The following is a 21,576-nucleotide window of genomic DNA, read 5'->3' as shown; positions in this document are numbered from 1 at the left end:
CCTGCGCAATTTGCAAACATGAGCCCGAGTAAATTGGGATGACTAAATTAAACCCTAAAATAATAATAAAGTGCCCGGCTTTATTTTAGCAAACTGGTTTTACCAGTTTTGAGTTACGAATGTTAATTATTAATAACTTTGGCACTAGGAAATACTTTTGGGTTTTTTTCCCTGCACAAAGTCCGTGCCTCGGCAGAAGATGTGCCAGGAACCACCGGTACCAAAGGGATCAGCAAGCAGAGACGAAGGCCGGTGGAATACCAGGACGATGCCCGAAGACGTCTTGTGAAGGGAGAGGGGGCACCTTCCCAGCGCAGAGGTGCAGGGCTGGTGGACCGCGGCGTGACGGCCGCGCTGCTGGCATCGCCATGCCAGTTCCTGGCTGTGATTGCGACCCAGGGCTTACCCTCTCAGTCTCTCTGACAGCCACTGCAGGAATTAACATCCAAACCCAACAGCAACTGTTTTTAGGTCTAAACCTCCCTTCTCGCTTAGCCTCGGGAGAAGGCCCCTGATGTGGAAACTTGCTGGTCTCGGGACAGTTTTTCCTCATCGGTTGTTTTTCTTTTGTTTCCTGTTGGTGTAAATGTTGATTTATAGATCTCTTAAGCAATGCAGTGTTTTCCAGGTCCAAATTTCAAGCTCAGAATCACTCGAGGCCAACAGCAAAATTAAAAATACATCCCTTATTAGCAATAGGAGAACAAGGAAGCTTCAAAAGCAGATAAGTGATCTGATCTCTTTGAAATAAATGGCAGAACTACGCCGGTTTCAGGAAGAGAGGGCTTGAGTAACACGGGCTGAAATAACACAGGTTGCTTTCACAATCTTTCATTAAAATAGACTCGGTCGCAATGTTTCTGCGTAATTCAGACGGACGTGTGCGAGGTATGCGTAAGTTCATGTCAAAAAGATGTGGCCCACTTTCATCTGAGTCTTGATTCTTAATTGTGTAAATGTTGGCAAGGTGCTTAAAAAAGTGTGTGTTTGCAGGCATCGATAAGTTCAATCCCACCTGCTTTTGAACATCCTGCATAAAGGTCAACACATTCTTTCCACTAATGAAGCACAAGGCAAAAGGTTTTCTTTTCTTCCCTTAAATGAAAGGGAATGTGATTTAATGGTCCTGAGTGTGGAAATTAAATGCCTTATATTCGCAACTGCTCACAGCCAATGCTCTCCCAGCCTCCATAACAACCTAAATGTTGTTTTCTTAAGGCAGATTTGTTTTAATATGCTTTCTCTTGCCAGCTGACCATTTCTCCAAGTCTCAGTTTTCTCCAAATTTCCCAATTTTCTCTAAGACTTTCCTTCCACTAACTCAGAACACAGCATGTTCCTGTGCTGTTCAAAGCCGACTTTAGGGATTGCTTAATACAGATAGAAAATTGCACAGAATTCATGTCCCTCTTGCCTTGGGATGTGCAATGACATTTCTCCAGATTATGCTGTGCTTGGACAGAAAGAAGTCTGCTGCAGCACCCGCCGTGCCGGAGTGCGGTGGCCTCTCCATGTTTCTCTCCCTCCCTGTGTGGAAGAAGGAGGTTTCTTCCACATCTCCCACATCTAACTGTGAAAGCAGGGTTGCCCTAGCCTTGCCACAGGTGCTGTTCACCCATTTTCAGAAAAGAAGAATTACTACCCGATGCCGACAACTCCTATCAATGGCCAGTCCAAGCGGTAACTCACTGCAAGTGCAGGGCAGAGTGAAATGACTGCTTAACAGGGCTGATCATCGGGAAGGCTTAGTGGCTAGTCTGAGCCGGTGCTAAACTGATCACCTGAGAGTATAAAGCCCAAAAGACAGAAAAAAGCCAAGGTGATGAAAGAGCACAGATTTTTGGAGCAGAGACAGTTGTCAGGAAATGGCGTCCCACACTAAAAACTTTAAGAACATCAACAAGAAGAAAAAAACAGTTGAGCCGATTGTGCCTGAAACAAAGACCAACCTGTTTATCTTGATATGTTTATTTTAAAGCCTAAGTTTGGAACTCGATTTTCAATGAACTGCCTCTCAGGAATCACAATGTGCAGCTTATCCCCTTTGATTTCATTGTCTGTGACAGCAGCTGATGGAATCAGGGACTGCAGACTTTGGGAAAGATTGTGTCACGGCGTCGCTGGGGTCAGACAACAAGATGCTTTCCTGGCATCTTTGGGATTGCACTTTGTTATCTTTGCAGCGTGCTGCAGCAGATAGCCTACAGGGCCAGGAGCTGCCGGGGCCCCTGCTCCAGCTCTGGCATAAAACAACAAAAGGAGAACTTGGGAAGAAACCCATGATGCTGGGTTATACCTAACAGCATCCCTGTCGCTACTCAAAATCAAAAGCAGTGATTCATAATCCTTGGTGCTGTGCTGGGTTTTACCCTAACAAGGTTGCTGGAGAGCAGGTGGAGGTGGGTAGGTTCACGAAAGGAGACTGGGCATCTGGAGGGTTTCTTACATCCCATGCAACCCCAATTAACTGGCCTCAACTGCACTGCGGCCAAGGCGGGGGTAGAGGGGAAAGTGGGAGAGGTCTCACATACACCTGCTGTGCAGCTCTGGAGAGATGCGGTGCAGTGCTGAGGATTCACCCTCCTCCTGCGGGATGTCTGCCACACCAAGGAGGGTGAGACAGTCCAGAGCCACAGCCACCAGATTGCCTTCCTGGGCTCTGCCCAGGGAGACCTGCCTTTTGGGGATCTGTTTTCTACCATGTATTGTATACTTTTCATAAAGCGCAACTGAGCTCAAGTTTTATTTACCTGTTCTTGCACGGGTTACTTTATTTTTGTTAAACAGAAATAAAACCCCGCTCAGTTGGCAGTTACACTTGTAGATTATTAGTACAGTGCAAAGGGCACATTTCTGAAGATTGTAGGCAATTCCAGGCAGGTTTCAAGCAGTTAACAAGTGCATACATACACAGATGGCACATGCAGACTTAAGATCATAAACGTTCAATGCTGAGAATGTCACCAGTGTCTGTGGTCAAATCTGTTCTCACCTGCTTTTTGAAAGCCCGACCATATCTTGTTGATAGTTATTTTACTTTCCTACATGAGCGAGGTCAGAAAGACCCCGCAATACGCTTTGTCACCAACCAAGACCTTGGGGCTGGTTTAGGTCAAACACCCTGTAGTGAGGTGCTGTAGGTCTGTGCTGTTGGTCTTTTGGTCCCTTGTAAGAAGAGGCAGTGTTGCTGAAGTTGATACCAGTGCTGACGCCAGGAAGTCTCTGGACCATGAGCTGTTTTTTCTGCTGGGCGGCCAGCATGCTTTCGCACCCCGGAGGAAAGGGGTCTGCGTGTGGGGGAGAGCCCTGCTGATGACTTTCACTGTACTTGCAGCATGTCAGCCCAGTGTTTCTTCCTTGAGAGCCTGTACCTAAGCAGGGCTTAACCTCGGGGGTCCGATTCTCAACAAGAGTTCAGGTTGTTGATTCCCACTGAATTTCCCCCAGGGGGATAACTCCTGTCTGAGAGTCAGGCATCTACTTCCAGAGGTGCTGATCCTCCTGTCCCAGTACCATTCAGTTAGCCTCACCAGCCCCTGGCAGAGGCAGCCAGCACGCTCACACAACTTGGCACCACCCAGGATCTCTTGCACCCAGCAGCTCTTCTGCTTCTAAGCAATCCAAGGGTGGTTGTGTTTCTCCAAGAGGCAAAATACCTTGAATTACTTATGGAAAAGAAAGAGCTTTATAAATTTTTGTCAGGCTTAGGCATCCTTGCTTTAATGTGTTTGCCCCATCTGTCATTGTTTTAATGGGTTTGCCCCATCTTTCAATTCAGATGTTCCCCAAACTCTAACAATGACTTATATAAGTGGCTCCCACCGTGGGACTGGTGCAAACAAGAACTGCACAATAAGCATCCTTTTTAAAGTCCTGTATGTAATGTGGGGACAATCGCACACAGCGAAGAGGATGAATTCTTGTTTGTGATTCTTTGCATGCGTGGGGCTGATTCATTGTATTTTCCCAGACCTAATGGTGGAGTTGCAGAGAAATAAAGAAAACGTAAAAAAATACCATCCGTTAGGTAACCAAAGGATGGTCCCCATGGATGGGTGATAGATTTGGTATATGCTGGAAGATGCAGGGAGGTGTATGGGTGAGAAGACCAAGTTGCTCTGGAGAAGAAGCCAGGTACTGAGATTACTATTATTGCACCTTCCTGCACCCTCCTTGGGGACCAGATTCTCTCAGTATCACCTGTGTGAAATATTTAAGGCACTGCTGCCCAATAGCCTCTGGAAAGGAAAAGACACTTCTAACTTCTCTGTGTCCCTGGAAGAATTTCTTTTCTGCTGCAAGAAAGGGTTTTTTCTCTTTGGCCATCTCCCAGTCCCCTTGGTCACTGCAGAAAAACTATGTGTAAGAAATCTCCCCCGTCCTCCCTATCTAAGGCTCCTCTTTTTCATTCTTCCTCACCGTTTAATTAGTAATCTTTAACTGATAATCTCTGTTAATAAAAATGAAGCATCTTACTAAAGATTCGGCTTCCTAGAACATTCCCAAGCAGTGTCAATATAAAATCAATTTATTCCTCTCTCGTCTGCATAATTCTGGAATGGAGCGATGCTAATAACTGCCTTCGCTCATTTCAGTTTTCTCATGGTTGCTGAAGCTGATGGCAGCAGTGAGACTTTGGCAGACCTGCCTGCGGACTTGGGAAGATGACACACTTGCACCATTGTTTGGTATTTCTTTTACACATACAAGAACCAGCAACATTTTGCTCCTAAGGAAGCTCTAATACTGCAGAAATTAGTAAGTAGGTTTCAACACCCACCAAGCAGAAGCTGGCTTTCCCTGCTGGAGGATTTTTCAAGCCCTTTCTCCCTAGTTAAGCTCAGAGTTTCTTTTGTTTGAATAAAAGTGGTGCTTCTAAGGAATGTAATCTGAACTGATAACATGCTTCCTAACAAAACATACATTAAGGTGCAAGATACGAGAAAACTAGAAAATATGAGATAGCTGCTTGTAGTGTGTAATGCATTTGAATTTGCATGAGAGAGCAAGAGAGAGCTTAGCAGTAAAGTGCTCCCGTGTTTAACCAGAAGTATTTGAAATTAGATTTGTGCTAATGAGCTAGGTAATCAGAGGACAGTAAACAACACCTCTGCCATCTTTCCATGGTTCCTCCCATGCAGTGTTGTGGATAAACTGACCTGGATAGCTGATTCACCCAAGATGTCTTTCTAAACTACTTGCCATGCTGAAGTCAAGAACAACTGTTGTTTCCGTGCACCAGCATCCAGCAGAGGAAATGATTAGATAAATATTCCCCTCATTTGAACAGGAATAAAGACATTGTAGGAGAACACTGGGAGAAAGGATCAATGCTGCCTGCTCTGAGAATAAATACCAGGCTTCCACATTGTTTCCATAAATGCCTCCAGCTCTACTTCAACATTAATGGACCAGCAGGAGCCCATTACTCTATGATAACAGTCCCTTGCTCTCTTAATGAGAGCAGTATGGCAACTACTCTCAGAATTTTGACATAGATGCTCACTGTATAATGATGCTCCAATGGTGTTGCTGAAGGCCAGTTTTGGTGGCTCCGTTGCTTCCAGGGAAGATTTGCCATTGACAGGACCCTGCCCGGCAGAGGGGCACACGGACAGCTGGTGGCACAAAATGTTAACTGCCCTGGGAAACACCTCACCATGGATGCCCCATGCCAGCAGAACGGTTCAGCTGCAATCGTTGCTGAGCGGGAGATCCACTGCTCACTTCACAGGCTGCCACGAAACACATTGTGTTTGCAGGGCACCGAGATGTGGAGACAAGGAGTGCCATAGGAAATCAGTAATGAGGAAACATGAGGAAATTAATAATGCTGCATTCTGAGCAGGGATTGAATAGCATGCAGTAATTGAGGCCCGGGGCCACACTCTGCACAATGAGAAAGAAACAAAATAAGGAATAGCTGCTCATTAGGCTCCAGATTCAGCCGGTCTAAATTCCACCTAAGTCTTCGTGCCAAGTGTTTCCTACTGGCAGGCTGTGGGCCTTTGGGGATGCTGAGCCAATGGGAAGCCCTAGGTGGAATTTAGGTTAGGGTTAAATCTGTCTGCCACACAGAGCAACATCTACCTTAAGCAATCAGTGAGGCAGAGCTGCTCTGGAAAGTAGCTTGTGATCTTGTAATGTAAGAAAGGGGCCAAAAGACGGCGGCATGGGCAACTTTAATTCTGGCCCATCCAGTTTGTTAGCACACAATGTTGTGTGCCTGATTTTGCAACATTAATGTTTTCACAACTTTTTTTTTTTTTTTTTAAAATGGGAGGCATAATACCATCTATTTGTGGAGAACTGATACAGCTAAACTTAAAAAAGAAGTATTTGTTTCTGAACTCCTTTAAAGTTTCCTTGAGTAAGTCAGCTAAACTCCTTGTAGTGCGGTTATGGTACTTACGAGAACCAATGCAGCCAAGGCTATGAATAAATGCGTAAGTAATTAAGCTATAGTAGGCTATTTACACCAGTTAATAATTTTGGATGCCTGCATCCCATGAGCAAAGACACACTCATTGTCAGCTGAATCTATGATTTTATCCTCAGAAGTCTGATTGCCAAAGAGTGTTTCTATTGATAAAATCTTCTACATTGCTTTACAATCCATTGTGTTACACAATAGGTGGTAATGACTCAGTGGAGGGCACCTAGCCTACCAGCTGAATTAGGAGTGTAGATCTGTCTCCAGGGGGAGGAAGAGAGAAAGAGTGAGCCTAGAAACCTATTTAAAGGACTAAATTGCCTCTGTGCTAAGAGACCATAGGGTGAGCTTAAGGAGGCCAGTGGGCTACGGCTGGGGACTAGAAGAGTTTGCATGGTCGTTCCCCAGAAGGGAACTGGCCTGTGCCGCAGGCCATACGACAGTACTGGCACTGGTCTTCACTGCCAGAAGTAATTTTAAAAGGTAAGCTAGATTTTGCTGTGATTAAAAGCTTCTCAACGAGACAGTGACACCTCCTCTACACCCAAAACCATGTGTGCAGCTGTGGCTCCATGTTTCATCACTTAAAAAGGGGCTTGTCCTGCTCTGTATTTTTTTGTGACTTTGGCCATCACAAAGGATGTTCATGTAAGTCCCATGTCTCCTCCTCTGAATGCTCACATTTTTGTCACAGAGACATAGTGGGATCCTAAAACTCCCACTCTGCTTTGGTCATGAACAAAGGAAATATTATGAGGTGACTGGACTGTAAAGGAAAGGAAGATGTCTCTTAATATAATGGAGTCTTAATTCACTTGGTGAGGTCCTAGCAAGACCCATCATCTAGAAGTGAGAACTATGCAAATTCAAATCAGATTTCTTTTTTGGAAGGTAGATAATCGGCTGCTGGACCTGCTGTGGCATCCAGGCAGTTCTCCATCACTGTAAGCCTAAGCAGAGATGAATGTGCCAAAGTGGGAAGCAGTGGGTGGGAGGCTTGTAGTGCAGCTCTGGGCCTGTTGGAGGCAGGAGGTCAGACCTGCCAGGTGGTAGAAGTCCTTTGAAACATTTTGAAAGACTGCAATTCCTGGCTGCCATCGTTTAAACGGGCATGAGGAGCTGGAAGGTAGAGATCTATTGGAAGTTGGCGTATGCATTGTATTTTATATTAGAGAGAGAAGAGATTCACTTAATCCCAGAGCCCCTTCTTTGAGACCTTCCTCTGTAGGTAAGTCCTGCCCAATTGCAGAAAACTCATCACTGCAAATCTGTTCCATCCAATATTTGCAGTTTCTCTGTGAGCTTTTTCACCAGGCTACTCCTTTGTGTCTCTGAGCCTCCTATGCACTGCCTCTCCTTTGCAGATATTACTTACATTGTTTTCACTCTCCCAGCTTGTCCCAGGTCCACATTTTCTTTACTTTTTTTTCCCCTCACATTTTCTCCAGTTTCCTCTTCTTTTGATAGCTAAACACACCTGTTTGAAGAAGCACTTCCCCTCCTGTATCTCAAAGCTGTCATACTTTGGGTGAGAGGAGCCTTCTCGACTGCCTGATGAAGCCGTGGGTCGGGCAGAACCCCTGATCCCCTAACAAGTACCCTGCCAAGTAATGCTGACTAAGTTCACTCACATTTCCTTCCCTTTGGAAAATACTGGCTTGACTTTCAGCAATCAGATTACCATACACAGGAGATGAGTGGTAACATGTCCATCTGTGCTCAAGTTTTTGGAAGCCACAAGAAGTTTTACAGTACCAAGACAGACCTGGTGTGTTTCAGGCATCCAGAAGGGATGAAGGGATGTTTCTTAAGAGCAGCCATGGTCAGCTGTCTTCTTGGTTACAGTGGAAGCATGACGTGCAAAAAGACTGCAGAATAAAGAAGATGCATCAGGGCACATAAGCTCCCTCCCCATCCCAGTTCTTGGCTCTGTCTGCTCTACAGTGACTCAAAAACTGTGGGTTGCTAGAATTTCCTTTAGCCTAGTAAATGACATGACAAGGAGGTGTCTCCAGACAGTCATCCTGAACTTTTCTTGACTCAGTTTCCCCTCTGTTGCTGTGTTACATCCTCTGCATCGTTCCAGCCCACTTGGCAGTTTTGGTATTCACAGCCTTCTGGCTGCTGCAGGTGTTTATCACAGCAGTTTTGCTATACTGCTAGTTAGCATGCCTGCTCTGTGTGTGCTCATCGCTGTGGCCTTCAACGCAGCTGCTGTGAAAAGGACATAGACACATGGCATTTCCAGGGCTGTGGAGCACCAGACTGCTATCAAAGTCATTAAGTCATTTGTCTCCTAAGCACTAGTGTTTCACAGAAGGTCTTCTCAGACACCTGTGACTCCCTTCTGCACAGTCCATGTGAATATGGAACATACTTATCTAACTTTTGTGTCCCACAGTGTTGTGCGGACACACTGAAAACATGACCCCGAAGAACAAATGTTTAGTTTTCTGGCCAGATGCTTAGCAGTGGTCAAGGCCCCTGTGCTGTGGAAGCACCTGAAGCAAGCAGCTTCAGCAGTTCAAAATGTCACACAGAAAATGTAACTACTGTGAATGAAATATTTAACTATTCGTGTTTAATATAAGGTAAGGGCTGGGTTAGTAATGTTGCCTGGGAATGGAGAATGATTTTAGTGCTGCTGTGTTGGTTAAAATGTGGCTTGTATCAGTTCAGTGCTAATTAATTTTGCTTATTTTGTCAGCTTATGCCAAATTTGCATTAACTTTGCTACTACAAAAAGCATTTATTTAGCCATCAGGAGCAGCCAATCTACTGCAATGTGCATTAGTAGTCTGACCTGGCTTTGAACTAAGTCTGCATGAGCGTGTTTTCTTTTTTCCTTTCATGGTTAAGGCAGACTAAAGACCACATGCACAATGTTGCCATGGCTTGATAGACAGGTGGTCATTAACCAACCTCTAGTGAGCTTGTTACTTTAAACCCCATTTCTAGACCTTAATTGCCCCAGGATGTGTTGTGCTAGATGTAGTACTGTGAGGAAAAAAGCAAGTTTTTATTGTTGTAGGAAAGTGATTGCATGGCACCACCTAGAGAAATTTTAAATGTGAGTAGACACAAGTCTGAAATAGACAATGAAGAACATATTACCTGTGATGTAAGTACTTCTTGCTGAAATTCTGGAGAAAAGGAAAACTTCCCAGCATATCATGCAGCAGTCAAGTCACAGTGTTGAACCTGTGAGTCACAGTCATCTCCATGTCAATAGATGATGGAGTAAGCACAGATCTATGACCTCACTCCAGGAATGAGCTGTTTGTTGGGGGGGAGAGCAAGCTTACGCAGATGCCAGCTTCCAACAGTGGCAGAGAAAGGATAAAAAGTGGGCTGTGAAGAAGGTCCAGCTTCTTTTTTCACCCACACATGTCCTGTCTTGGGAGGTCTTATCAATGTCCTACCTCACAGCCTTACTCTCTGTTTTTTCTTGGAGCTGTGCAGGGAATCCACAGGAACTGGGTTAAGCAAAAGAGGTGAGATGGGAACAGGATGGGGCTTTGCCTGGTGGATCTTTGGCTGAGATAATCTGAAATCAGTGAAGCCGTACCGATTAGTAAAAGAAGATGATCAGGCTCGTTGACACTGACTTCAATAGTAGTGCTATATTTTTTCCTGAAAACAGGGCAGTGAAAAACTGGAGATGAGCAGTTGCTCTTCCTCTCCCTCATGCTGCAGGAATCCTGCAGGTTCTGCCAACCTTACGCCTGTTCTGTGACAGACCTCCCTGCTCTCTCCGTGGATTGGCAGTGTATGACAATTGATGCCAGAGTGAAACTTGTAATCTTTTGTTTCCACACCTTACCTTTTCAATGGGGTAACCAGTGCAAGAGTGAGTATGAGGTGGTTATGTACATGGGACTATACAGAAACAAAAACATTACTTCAGCGGATGGTCCCCTACAGTAATTTCTTAATGTTTATTGGGGAGTGAGTAATGCTTGTAAAATAAATGACATTATAAGTGTTAAGTGGACCTTACAGTACAATTTCTAGATCTTGACTAGTAGGTGGTGTTAGAGTCAGGTTCATGTGTGTGAGCTTCTTGATAGCTGAGTCTTCTGACAACAGAAAACTGAAGAGCTGAGTTTGAGCGGTAATGAGATCTGCAGGAACAGAAGTCTGAGCTGGGTTCTGTCCTTGTTTCACAGGGTGACTTCCTACGAAGTCCTTCTGCCTAGCAATTCCTCCCTCTGAAAAGGGGATATTGGTAGTCAGGTATCTCCTAGTCCTCCTCGGTCTTCATCCTTCATGATGTAGTCTGCGGGTATCAGTTGTGTACTCCCGATAGGACAACATTTTCTGCTGGCTCTGGATTGGAAACAGGCTGGAGCTGCAAGTCCTGAGCAGAATCAAAAGCCACAGGATGTGTCAGTCCTGGGTTGCCTTGCCTTGCCTTGCCTTGCCTTGCCTTGCTTTGCCTGCCCTTCTCTCCCCTTCTCTTCCCTCGAAGGCTAACTTTGAAAGCTGGAATTTGGTTTTCTATTTCCTCAAAGTGGAAGCGTGTTTTAAGCAGTGCCCTTTTTTGTTAGTTTGCTACTGTATCTAATTATAAGCCTTGAAAATAAGGCATCCTGCTAAATTAAATGCCTTGGCAGTGCCCTTCTGAAACTGCTATAGTTGAGTTGGAATTTCTAGCTCATTACAGTGCAGTTGGCCAAACAGATGGTCTCTGCTTTCCTTCCCCAAGCTTTCTGCTTTACAATTTTTTCCCCGATTCTCTTAACAGAAGGCACCTAAAACCTGCTTTATCGATATTTGCTGTCTTAGAGAAAGTGATCAACCCCCTTCCCTATGTCTGTATGTGCTGCAGTACTTGGGGACATTGCAGCTACACTTCAGTTGCATCTGAAGTATTTCTCACTCCTTTACCACTAAGATATTATTTTAAACCAGCTTAACAGTTTGGAGTCACTGGCATAGAGTTAGACCACACTTTTTTGTTTGTTTGTTTGTTTGTTTTTTTTTTCACTAAATTGACTTTCTCAAGTTATTTGGGGGTAGGTGTTTGCAAGACGAAGGCCCTTTACTTGAGGAAAAAGGACACACTCTACAAGTCTGATAATTTTTCAGGAACAGATAGTTCAGCCCTAGTTAAATATACTTCCCTGGCAAAGCATATGTAGCCGTTATTGAAAAATGATCAGCATGCCAAGTTTCAGTTGTTAAATATGAGTTTGGATTGTTCAAGGATAAAAGAAACTAATACTTTCTCTTGGCATGTGAGTATATTAGAAACATCCATGCTAAATGTAATCAGGCATGAAACAAAGAAAGAGAAAAAAATGAGCCTGAAGAAAAAAATAGATTTCCCTTACTTGAAGAAGAAACACAGCAAGTTCCAGCATCAAAGAATTAGTAGTCCAAAGTTTGTTAATAATTAAAAATAGTAGAAATGCTAATTCCGGGTGAAAGGTCTTGTGTTATTTTTAACTCTGCCATAAATAGACTGGTGTAGGATATGGCTAGTTAGGCCAGAGCCCTGTGAAAATCAAAGTATCTACTGGATAGCTGGAGTGGCATTTCTCACTGCATCAAAGAGCTTCTCTGTTCGCACATTGGTGGTTCCATGTTGAGGTGTTAGCAAAAGAATGAAGGGCAACATGAGCTTATTTTCCCTTCGATAGCCAGAGAGCTGCCTGAGCCTGGGGAGCTCTGAAAGCAGCCTCCGGACACCTGCCCTCTGCTTCATGTCTCAGTTTGTTCCTAAGGCTTTGGATTCTCCTAGCAGACAGCAACCCATGAGTGTCCATCAGCTTCTGCAAGAAGATGGGCAGCCCAGCAGGACCATGATCATCCCCAGACCCACCACAGCCGTAACAAAGGCAGCTCGCACAATTTGCTTCTCTGGCATTTAAGCTGAACTTCTCACTTCCTCATGTTTACTTGCTGTGCCTTTGTTTTCCAGTCTGGAAATGCTGTTTTCAATTCTTCTTGTGCCTATTTCTGCATTTAGCTGTGTTGGGATCAAATACAAAATGTAGCTCCAAGTGCCTTTTTGCACCCTGAAAGTCCATGGTAGGCCTTAGCAGATACAAAGCAAGACTGTGGAAAGTCTCCTTTCATTCAGTTTCTCCCGCATTTTTTGTGATTTCTTTACCTCACATAAAAAGGGACTGCTCCAGTGGGCTACGAAGCCTTATACTTTGTGTTAGAGGGAGGGCTTGCTTACTCTTCATGTTTAGCTTGGTTGTGGCTGGGTGTTGGTATGAGCCTGAGCATCTCAGGTAGACACACAAAGCAGTCATGAGGTTTTGACAGTGCAGCCCACCCAGGTTTCACCCAGACGTTACCTCTGTTGCAAGTCAAATGCCTGGGACTGGTTTTGCCTCCTCATGGACGTCTGTGTTTGGCCTTGCTGCCTGTGTGTGGGTAGCAGTGCTGTTAAGGACTGACCTCACCAGCGTGAGTGATGCATGTGCCTTGACCCCAGGATGGACCTTCATGTGGGCATGGGTCTCCTGGTTATCTAGCTCTTATTTTGGCTTCTGCACCCAGCTTTCCTTCTTGTGGTGTACAGGGGCACAACGAGTAAGGTGTGAGCCCGGTCTTGCCCTGCCACACAGTCAGGAGGCAGCTGGGGTTGTGCCTGGGAGCTGGGAAGGTGATTAAACATAGACATCATGTCACCACTAGATGCAAAGTCAGTCTGTACAGCTTTACCATCGTGGCTGCCCATGTCCTGGAGGTCTGGAGAAGCTGGTTGAGATTTCCCTCAGAAGATAAAAACATGACCCAGAGTCTTTAAAGGAGGAGGAGTGAGATGCTGAGGTGGGAAACGAGTTGTTTGCCTCACTTGGCCGTAAACCCTTACAAATGCCAGCCAGACTTAGTTTTCTAATGTCACCAGATTTCTCCTGCTAGACATGAGTATTCTGCTATTTGGCACAGCAGTGTTCCTGTCTGGTATCTAGTCAGCCATCGTTAAAAAAACAAAGAGTAATAGTTTGTTGAAAGCGCAGAGTCGATAGTGCTGAGTAATGTATTTGCATACTGGCATATGCACTATGAAAGTAAATAAGATTATGTCAAACTCATCTGGAAGAGAGTTAATTTAACATCCTGGCTAAAGTTATGCAACCAGAGGCAAGCGGGAGTGCAGGGGGGGGGCAGGGGGGTGGATGTAATAGACCAGCTGATGAAGCCTGGGGGACAAAATGTCCTAGTGGAAATTGTATGTAGCACAAAAGAATGTAACATAAGAACCCAGCAGAACAGCACTGATTCAAGGCTGCTTGTATACACACACAACTGTTTTTCTGTTAGTTTTAGGAATGCACAGGACGACGAAAGAAAAAAAAATATCTGCAGGACAGATTAGCTGTCTCATTCATATTGAAGTCTAAGTTGCTTCTTGGTTCTGGTTCAGAAAAACCCCTGCAGGACACTCTAGGGTGTGAGCATGCTTCAGTGCATTTGATGGATAAAGGCCAGTCTGTATTCTAAACTGCAGGACTGAACAAATGCTCAGGTCCTGTTTTCAAAAAACCAACAGTGTTGCGAGACATGATCCCCCCCAAATTCATCATGGGTTGAAAACTTGCAGGACTTCAGGAGTGTTTGGATTTGGACCCAACCTTCGCATTTGAGCTTTGATTTTTAATAATTCGTTTCAAGCACTTGTTTTGAACAACTCCAGATTTCTAGGCAGCTTTGCTCTGGACTTTGCACAGAAACATTGTGTAGCTCATGTTTCTCTCTCATTATTATAGGCTTGGAGCTAACTTCACTATAGAGAAACGAACGTGTTTCTTGCAATAAGCAAAGTCTTACTTCTAAAGGTCTTTGCATTCAGTATTGCAGATCATAGCAGACAAAACTCTTTTGCTCTGTGCCGATAGTCACATGTCTTTAGTGTCAGCCTGATCCTCAGTGCTAAGTCTGAGGAGTAAGTTATTAAAGCCTGGCATTTGAGAACAATTTCTCTTCTGAGAAAATTTTAGCATAAGCTTGTTAGATATATCAAAATTTGTGGACAGCTAGAGCGATGATACTATATCACAATAAGGTGATGGGAGCATTTTTTTGCTGTTTGATTCATGTGCTGCATCAAGCTGCACGCACTTAAGGAAGCAATGTCTTCAAGCATAATTACAGTGACAGGATGTGAAGGTTTGGAACATAGTTAATGTTTACAGTAAAGCTGTCTTGGGCCTCACAGTGAGTATTGATGACAAATCTACCTCTAAGAGCAATGGGCACAAGAAACTTGATGCTAAGTTTACTGATGTCACCAAATGCTCCTGCATGGTTAATCTGAGAATGTCTTTTGCATGTAATTGGCATAGAGCTCAGAAGCTTCCTGGACTAAATCTTTACCCAGAAGCTCTGGAAGGACTCTGAGCCTGCTTCTCAAGCTGCGGTGCAAGCAGTTGTTCCTGCAGCTATGTAACCATATCTGTGCTGGATCCAGCTGAGGAGAAAAAATGGAGTTGGCCTACACTCCAGGGGCAGGGATTTGCACCTTCTTGCTCTGGGCTAGGCAGATTCTGGGGGCTTGCAGTCAACAGGGGAGACAGATGCTTCCAGGCAGTGTAAGGACTTAATCCTTTTCACTGACTCCTCAGGGGGACCAGACTGCCAACGTCAGCATCTAAGGATGGGCAGAAGGAAAATTAAGTTAAAGATTGTGGGATCCTTGCAAAACTGGAGGATACCCAGGAGGAACAAAGGCACTTCAGTGTCAGGAAATATAGCTGCAGCAAAGGTCAACAGAAAGGTAGCTGAAAGCACTCCTTCTCAGCACCCAACTTTAAAGGGTTGTATCAAAGAAAGAGACAGTGACTTGTGTGAGGAATGGTATTAGGATGGCACATCTGTTGTGTTGTGAAGTCTGATTATGACCAAGTTACCTCTTCCTGGGAGCAAGTTTTACCTTATTGGAGTGAGTGGTGTGCCGTCAGCATCGGAGCCCCAGTAACACTCTCCTGACATTCAGTCATCTGGCACCTGAAGCTTGAAGCTTGTAGGAAAGCTAGATAAAGAGTTGGACGAAGAACTGGAGAAAATATGATTTGTCCCGGGTCATTTCACTGAACCTGAAACACAAGTCTCTTGAGTCTGGAACAGGAGCGGAACAGCAGCTGACCGGAGAGCTGGAGTCAATGCTAGGAAGAAGGGAATATGCACCTCAGCAGATGGGCACAATAAAGAAAAGAACATAAAGCAAGCATCTCCTTGAGGAAGGTTTCCCACTTAAAAAACTGACCAGTTTGGACTGGACCAGCACCTGGGTTTCAAAGACCTATGAGACTTCAGCCTAAAGAGTGCACATCTAGGAATGCCTCTTATTCACCTTCTATTTCAGCTATTGGTGCCCAGAGCCTCGTGCTTGTTTGGAGGCCCAGCAGTGATCCCCTGTGAAGTGCTCAGCACCCAACCCAATGGCATGGCATTCAGCCCTCTCTGCCCATCTTCTGTCCTGTTGTTCTCTGTCCTTGCAGTCTCACAGGGCAGCCCAGAAATGATGAGAAACAGACCAGCTTTGAATGAAGAACCTGCCTAGAAAATGACAAGAGAAGAATTAAGAACTATGTTCTGCTTGAGTATAACATTTTTCTCTGGGATTTCTTTGCAAATTCTTGCTAGTTTCTGAGAATGTCTTGGATAGAGTCTGAAGCTGTTCTCTGATAAACTTTGTGACTATTTTGATTACATGAGAACTAAAAGTCTCCAGCTGGATATTAACTATGAAAGAAAATAGTCTCCAAGAGAACAGGAGTCCTTCTGCATATTTCAGTGGTTACAAATGTGTTTCAATTTGCTGATACAAATTTAAGCAGTTTGGATTTGGGTATGCTGAGGTGCCCTGCTGCTGTGCCCTGATGTGTGCCTGTGTCTGCATAACTAGTTGTTGATGGTAGTGCAGGTGGTAATGCTTATGTCAGTATCACAGATGCCAGGTCATGTTAGCTTGTGACCAGATTTTCCCGTTGTATGTCTGTGCCACCTGCCCCTCCATCACTCAGTACCTGTACAAGATGCCTGTGCATTAGGCAGGCAGGCATTTATCTTCCTGAAATCCCTCTGGGGTGTAAAAACCACAACCCTCCATAGTCATTCTGTATGGGGGGGGCGGGGGGGGGAAATGAGGGAACAGATCCTTTCAGGTGCTTAAGCATCTAAGTCACAATTTCTTTAGGGGTAATGAGACATCCGAGTTGCTCAATTTACCATGATCAATGAATTTGTCCAGCTTCTGGAAGAAGCAGAAACTGAACTCAAATCTCCCCAATCTTTTTTCATTTCCTGAAACAAGAACCAGCCTATCTGCCCTTTCCCCCCGCCCCCCCCTCCTGACACAGCACCATATACACTTCCCTCAGCTGTTTTCTTTTCCTTAGCCAACACCCTTCTTTGGCTGCATCTGACTATTTCCTAATTGTTTCTCTTTCTCTTTCACCTCTTATTCTTTTTTTTGTTTTGTTTTGCTTTCTCCTCCTATTTTCTCATTTGCCCGTTACTTTTTTTTGCTCCACTTTTATATTGGTCCAGCCAACATGATCTCCAAAGGGAAAGCCATGAAATAAGCAGTGTGGTTGCACTGACAGGTCTGCACTGGGCCTCTTTGTCTTTTACGGACAAGATTTTCAAATCCAGCTGTAACAGCTTTCAGTGCATAGGGCAATGCTGTTGCCTTTATGTGTTATTGTGGTCAGCAAACTTAAGTAAAGGCTTAGGACTCTCTTAGAAAGACCCTTAAGGATGTCCTTACTCAGGCGTGTGCTTAAGTCATGTTGACTTTGTATGTCTATGCATTTTTGTTGAGAAGAGTGCTTTTCTCACACAGGAAAAAGGATTCTTAGGCTTTACACTTGCAACTACTATGCATGGCAGATTTGTAGTGTCAGACAAAGGTTTAAGGCTGGAAGAGACTGTTCTGATAATCCTGAGAGACAGCTGGAATGCTAGAGGTCAAAGAACCCCATTTCATCTTTAGTAGCGTTTTAACAGCTAGTGGAGACACAGTTAACTTTATTGTTGCTACTATCCTATCACCACTACATAAAATGCTCGCAACTGGTGCATGTCTGTAATTATCTACCTGGCACATGAATAATATTTTTGCAATGGCATGTTTGTTGTCGTCATGGTATTCAGTTACAGGCATCATTTCAGTTATTAATTGTGCTGTTGTCTTTACTGGACCACTGTGCATCTGCTGATAGTAGAGGACTACAAATGACTGACGACTCTGCTTTATACAATCATCCTCCTGTTGCAACAGGAGAAACAAGAGGCACAGGGCAGTGAAATATGCATCTGGATGAAGGAAGGGGAGAGGCACTGCACTCACAGCTAGACCAGTGTTATAATGTCAAAGGCAACATGCCTTGGTTTTATTGCACCCTTGAAGCAAGCTCAGTGGATTCTTTTGCCATGGCTTACATAGGCTTAAGTTCTGTGTTGCTCTGCTGTATCTAGTATTTCCTATAATACTTAGAGGTAGAATAGTAGAGCTACTGCTAAAGCTGTTTGGAGACGTGGCCTTAGTTCCAGCAATAGCTAGTTGAAGTCTGCATTTCTAATCCTGAATAAAATGTTGGCTGGGATTTTCAAAGGAGTCTCCAAGGTGACAGACCCTACTTCCTGGTGTCCTGTTTCTTTTGACTGTGTTTTATCTAAATTCTCCTTCATTCTTTATACTCTCTGTTTTCCACAAACTGAGATTTCAGCTTGGAAGTCTTGCTTGCTATGCGTTGGTCTTGACCAGTAAAGCAGATAATCGAGCTTCTGTGCTGCAAACCCTTGTTCACTCTGGGGCTTCTACCAAATTTTCCTGCTAAAGCAAATGAAAAAATCACCTGCAGTCTTCATGGAAAGTCCTTCGGTGAGCTTTGGCTCAAGCCAAGGAGATAGTCATCTTGCAAGTGCCAGCCTAACCCCCATTGCTAGTGTCCTACCCATTCATTCCTGATGCCCTCCAAGCACAGCTGAGGACCTCAGACACTAGGGAGAGGCAGGCCCTTAGCTCTTCCTTAGTGCTGGGGGCAGAGGGGAAAGTGCAAAATAGCTTTATACTATAATCTGAACTACACATACCCAGAGCAAGTGCTGGAGGAACAACTTTTCATCCTGCCAAAATACAAGAGATGTGGTTTCCCTTTTGTCCCCAGTCTATAGTAGGCTGATTGTGACAAGACCACCTGAAAAGAAGCCAGAGGACCTTCCCCTTGGTTGTGTGGTAGGTTGCCTGCCTCTTGAATTGGCAGCTTTCAGGCTCCCAAGCAGGGTTTTTCAGCCTTGTGTGTGGTGCTGCCCTGAGGTAGCCCTCCAGCCTCTGCTACTGAATTGTGTCCATAGCTGGAGCTGCACAGCACTGGGCAGCATTGCTGCAAACAAAGTCTGCTTTACTCCTCAGTTTCCTGGGACACCACGGACACCATCTCTATTAATGTTTATAAATTTTACCAGAGCAGAACTAAAGTATTTTTAAAATTGCTCTTCGCCCTAGATTTCTGGATTTCCATGTCATGGTGAGTTAAAAAATGTGTACATCATCTGCACGTGGGCCAGGAAGCACTGTATGCATGCCAGGTGGTGAAATGGTGATAGGGGGCCTGAAATCCAGGCAGAAATGCACCAGGTTCAGTGTGTATATCTATGCCCAAATCGCCCACAGCACAGCAGAGAGATGGCCTGGCTTGCAGAGGAAAGTGTCTCTGTATGAGCTCTGAAAGCATAGACATGGTGAAGCTGTGAGCTGGCAATCAGGCTCTTCGTTTGATAGGATGCCAGTACCTGGTGTTTTGGTTTGCAAAGTTCTTGACTGGGCTATTTAGCATGCAGTATAAACTTGCTGATGTGTGAACTTATCCTCCTTATGCCAACGCAGAGGGTTGGCTAGTCTGCCTGCTCTTGGCTTTCACAGACATCCAGCTATCCTTCTATGCTTGACAAAAGACTCTGTGCTCCTTCCATAATGCAGTGACACATGGTCTTCTCTGCATTAGTTACTAAGCAGTGTTGATAGTTTATTATGTCTAGTGGTGGGTAAGCTTCAAAACGCTTGGCAACTCAGTGAATCACTTGAACCCTTTTGAACCAAAATGATTCCTAGACAAAGAACAGTTTTCCAAGCTGCTCTCCACTTTAGCAAAGAAGGCAAAATGTAAAATATGCCATGGGTGCAGAAGTGGCATTCAGAAGCTTCTGCTGAATGCAGAAGGGTCCTGCGATGCTAGGCGGTCAAACATGTAGAAAGGGATTCTTCTTGCCCCAAAATACCTGCCAGCTGGACAAAACAGGCAAGAAATTGTGAGGACTCTTGTGGTGCTCTGAGTTTGAGCCTTACTTAGGTTACAAGATCACCCTGTTACAGTCCAGCCTATATCTTGTTTAACTTGCATAGATGTAGCAGCAGCTTAAAACACGTTCAGTGAAAAAGATGGCACTGTGCAGTACTTACAGCAAGTATTTTACACTGGGATAGAGTTAGCTCGGACCAATGTTAAATATCCTGTTTAATATCTTGTTAATGTAAAAATGTAAACCTAGAACTCTTTTGAGGAAGAAACTAGGGTGAGGTCTGTTCAGTTATTCCCCTGAAGTGTCTGGTCCTGGGCCAGTTTGGCCCTGCTATGAGTTTGGCCCCAGTTAAACTCTCAGGTCGTGCTTCAGTGAGATGTACGGATCTACTTGAATTGCAAGGCACATGCATGTGTCATTCCCTGGAAACTGTTAGGCACATATTCTTAATTAGACATATACACCTTTGGATTATTTGTTATAATGATTAAGTCCGTACTAATGACTCTCTGATAGTTAATGGGTAGCCTAAAAATTGGTATTTCCCATGTCTGAAAATAAAATGGTGATGTTTTGAAATTAAATTCTTGGGTATGAGGTAAATGGCAAAATACGTGTTTAGTTACATGTGGTGAGGTTGGCAAGATACTTTTTCAAAAGCAGGAGTCTAAAATTAAGTCTTAAAGACACAGTTAGAAAGCTAAATAAACAACTGGGCTTTTTCAAAGGCTGAACACCCATGAGCTACCTGGCAAGAGCACCAAATACAGATTTCAACATTTGTATTGTCATTGAAAGACAGTACTAAATTCCCTTGATCTCCCACCAAGGGTCTGGGCCTGAGCATCCATATTCACACAGCTGGGTACCACCTGGGTCTCTGAGTGCTGGGAAGGCTCTCCTGAAAGTGTGGAGCCAGCCCAATGGACAGAGCCAGGCACAGGGACTCAGGTGGACTGGAAGCTGTATGCATTTAGGCTGGGGAAACATACGTTTCAGCTTCTAATATTAAAATCCTAATGCATTTAAATTTATTTTATAAGCGGTGCAATTTATGGCATTGTTAGGGATTCACGTTTGTTTTCACTTAAAGAGTTGGCTGTTGGTGATGTTATCAGTAAGAAGCATGTTATCTCATCCCTGTGCCAGGCTTTTAGATCAGTACCCGTTGGTGCTTGGGAAGCAGTTGGCTGATCCAGGAACAGTGGATGAGGCTGGTGCTTTACGTTTATGCACCCTCTCTTTTCCCATTGAAACACATACACACTGACACATATGCATATTCCTTCACTTACACAGCAGTCCTTCTCCTGCTTGCCAAGTCCATCATCTCAGTTCCCCCAGAGAAGGGTGGGATACTGATGCAAGATGCTGTGTTAGATGGCCGTTCCCCTCCCTTGAACCAGAGTCTGATGACATGTCTGCTAAAATGCGTCAGACCATTGGGGAAACAGAGAGAGCAAGAGCGATGGAGAGGGAAGTCTGGGTGGAGGGATTTGGTTTTAATTAAAACAAGTAAAGCTGTGTTTTCCAAGCCCCAGATTGCATTCAAATCTGGCAGAAGCTGCTGGGCGAAAATGAATTTTCAGGTGGCTTGGTTGTTTTCCAATGGATCCTCTGCCGTGGGAAAGCCGTGATGCCAGGACACATTTGGCCTGGGATTGGCGGGGTGCTCAGGCTGGAGGAGACCACTGGAGGGGTCTGAGGTGGGACCAGACAGTGAGTCTAAGCTGATAGCCCCAAAACATTTCAGCTGCAGAACAGAAATGACATTTTCCTGCATGGAAATGTGTTTTTTCACTCCCTTTGGTCAAAAGGGCAAACACATAGGTCTGTTCTCTAGTCCTCACCAGTCCCTGGGAGGCCCTGGGAAGGTC

The 21,576-nt window shown here is 44.6% G+C and overlaps 1 protein-coding gene across 1 annotated transcript in view; it reads right to left on the bottom strand.

Moving 5' to 3' along the window:
- The window catches only part of LOC104832401 (Krueppel-like factor 4), a 117,994-nt gene that overhangs the window by 4,880 nt on the left and 91,538 nt on the right, over window positions 1-21,576 (bottom strand). The gene's annotated exons all lie outside the window — the stretch shown is intronic.

Source organism: Haliaeetus leucocephalus, unplaced genomic scaffold, assembly GCF_000737465.1.
Source record: "Haliaeetus leucocephalus isolate CR32 unplaced genomic scaffold, Haliaeetus_leucocephalus-4.0 Scaffold249, whole genome shotgun sequence".
Lineage (NCBI taxonomy): Eukaryota > Metazoa > Chordata > Aves > Accipitriformes > Accipitridae > Haliaeetus > Haliaeetus leucocephalus.
The sequence above is the reverse complement of the archived record's forward strand: the minus strand, read 5'-3'. Positions and strand labels throughout refer to the sequence as shown.